Source organism: Dreissena polymorpha, chromosome 2 (genome assembly GCF_020536995.1).
Source record: "Dreissena polymorpha isolate Duluth1 chromosome 2, UMN_Dpol_1.0, whole genome shotgun sequence".
Lineage (NCBI taxonomy): Eukaryota > Metazoa > Mollusca > Bivalvia > Myida > Dreissenidae > Dreissena > Dreissena polymorpha.
The window spans coordinates 153,724,498-153,727,547 of record NC_068356.1 but is presented as its reverse complement, the minus strand read 5'-3'; the positions used below and the strand labels follow the sequence as shown (position 1 = coordinate 153,727,547).

The 3,050-nt window shown below is 34.9% G+C and overlaps 1 long non-coding RNA gene across 1 annotated transcript; it reads right to left on the bottom strand.

The window, feature by feature from the left end:
* Positions 1-1,377: 1,377 nt before the first annotated feature.
* Positions 1,378-2,564, bottom strand: LOC127866033 (uncharacterized). Its single transcript, XR_008042842.1, has 3 exons — positions 2,482-2,564; positions 2,268-2,316; positions 1,378-2,057 (listed from the first exon to the last, which is right to left on the bottom strand). It is a non-coding gene; the product is annotated as an uncharacterized LOC127866033 (long non-coding RNA).
* Positions 2,565-3,050: the final 486 nt, after the last annotated feature.

Sequence of the window (3,050 nt, the reverse complement as noted above, 5' to 3'; positions counted from 1 at the left end):
CTTGCGGGGGGTTACCGCTGAGCTCTACACGTGCATCAGCGATGTTATAAGAGACTTATTAAGGTATCAGTACTTATGGCGTTGTACATAATTTGAGTGTCAACACATCAAAAAATTATAAAAATTGGTTGAAACTAAACCACTCGTACATTATAGTTATTTTACTCATTCTCATGCTTAGTGTTTTTATACTTATTTTATCATTTGTAATAAACATAATAAAAGGTGCGGTAAAATATACAAATAGCACAGATCACTGCGAACTCATCGCAATACAGTGACCTCAACGTCAGACTTAAAGCGTTTTAAGAATCAGAGTTTGGTTTCGTTCAATTAATGTTTTGGGCTGATTGGTCGATTATAATACAATGACGTGACTTTATTGCTTCATGTTATTATGTACACGTCAAAATTGGGATTGCAATCATAGTTCACGCTTCAAGGAAGATTGGCATAGAGATGGCTAAAGCGTTATCAGATGTTATGTTCTATGATACCTAAGTCATAAATGCAATCGCTTGCGTTTTAATTTTTCATATCACGCTTAATTATTTGCTGTTGTTTTGTGTATTCTTAATAGCAGGGTAGTTCATTTATTCAATAATATATCATTTTAGAACGCATGATATAATATAAGTATTAAAGTAGTCATAGGAATGTAGGTTTTTGACGAATTAAACCCTTTATAAATATGCTTTTAAATGTATACTTAACATAACAAGAGCACCGCATAACGGGTGCCACGCTCGGCTGCGAAAGCTTGTCAGACATTATTTTTTTAGAGGTAACAGTGACCTTGACCTTTGACCTAGTGACCCAAAATGGGTGTGGCGTGTAGAACTCATTAAGGTGCATCTACATATGAAGTTTCAAAGTTGTAGGTGGAAGCACTTTGATTTTAGAGGCAATGTTAAGGTTTTTGTTAAAGTTTTATATTAGAGGTCACAGTGACCTTGACCTTTGACCTAGTGACCCAAAATGGGTGTGGCATGTAGAACTCATCAAGGTGCAACTACATATAAAGTTTCAAAGTTGTAGGTGGAAGCACTTTGATTTTAGAGCCTATGTTAAAGTTTGATATTAGAGGTCACAGTGACCTTGACCTTTGACCTAGTGACCCAAAAATGGGTGTGGCGTGTAGAACTCATCAAGGTGAATCTACATATGAAGTTTCAAAGTTGTAGGTAGAAGCACTTTGATTTTAGAGCCAATGTTAAGGTTTAAGCGCGACGCCTACGGCGGATGTCGGACGGCGGACGAGCTGGCTATGACAATAGCTCGGGTTTTCTCCGAAAACAGCCTCGCTAAAATGAGTCAAAACGTTAAACAGTGCTATTATATATTTTTACTTATTTATTTACATATATACTGCTATAGTGATCCTGTTGTTTGTCAATTACTTCTCTCACACAACTTTTAGAAGGTATTCAAAACCATATGCAATTATGGTAAGACCATAAAATACAATAAAAACAACACATATATCAAAGGAAGCAATACTTTACGAGTTGTGCTTTCACTACTTAACGGTATAGATGTTGAGTTGCTTTCACTACTTAACGGTATAGATGTTGGGTTGCTTTCACTACTTAACGGTATAGATGTTGAGTTGCTTTCACTACTTAACGGTATAGATGTTGAGTTGCTTTCACTACTTAACGGTATAGATGTTGAGTTGCTTTCACTACTTAACGGTATAGATGTTGAGTTGCTTTCACAACTTAACGGTATAGATGTTGAGTTATGTTGTGACAGAAACAGGCTATCGGACATGGATGCATCAAATAATGAAGAACACGTATAATTGCCAAATCTGAAAGTGTCAATATTCAAGATGAAAAGCATTGCGCCGTCATCCGTTAGAGTTATTTTATATTTGTCTTTCAGTTTTTCCTCGTACACATTGCAATTGTAGAATGCTGTGCATTCCCCAATAGCTGTCTGAACATTCTTTATATTTGTGTACTTGAATCGCAAACCTCCCTTGGCAATACATGTAAGCGTAACGTTATTTCCTACCGGGGCCTCCAATGGACCTTGTATTTTGATGGAGCAGACTGAAATATTTAAAAAAGTTTAGTGAATAAAACGTTGAATCAAAGCAGATACTTATTTCCATACAAATATAATGTTCATGTACACGCTTTTATATCAACTTATAGCTCAGCGGAGTTCTGAACGAAGTTAGTATACATCGGATGGATTGCAGCCGCTTGCATCAAAATTAATTAAATAGTTGGAAAAAAAGAACAAAGCTAAAAGATTACCTGTTAGTAAAAACGCTAACCCCATTATTGAAACAAGTGGTAGCCATGTCTGGAAATATGACAATAGTTCTAAATACAGTTATTGATCACGTGCCATTTCTAACCATATTTTAACACAATCTATCGACTTTATGATGAGAAACGACAAGATAGAGGAGTTGTTTTTACAAAACAAAGTAATAAAACAGCAATATCTACAGAGAAATACATTTACTGCTTGAGTCCATGTTACGTTAAGTTTGCTTATCACTTCAACCATGTTGATGTCATATAAGATGTCACGCCTGATTGTGTGCCTGAAAATAGAGCAACAAACGGAATTGTTTGTGTTTTTCATGTTATTTTTTATTTTCTAACCGCCGTTTTGCTAATATAATGGACATTTTTGGATAAACAAATATGCTTAACAACTGCTATTACGCATTTAAATATGGAGTTACTTGTTTGTTGTTGTTGTTTTGTTTAAATTTACTTATTTCGCTTGTATATTATAGGGTAACACATATATTATAAGAATTCACTTGCCAAAGTCCAACAAACAATAGACACTGCATACACTATTTTAGTTTGATTAGCGAGTGGAACAGACTTACGCAATACAATCCCGAGTGAGTATATTATAGTTTATTTAAGTTTTGGAGGCTTTCTTCCCATACAACAGTGGGAAACAGTTGCATGCAAGGTACATAATAATCAGCTTACATGTCACACAGTATATATTCTATCAATTTAGTCTTATAACAACACGTTATTTACAGTTACCTAAAGATTGCATTTCACTTT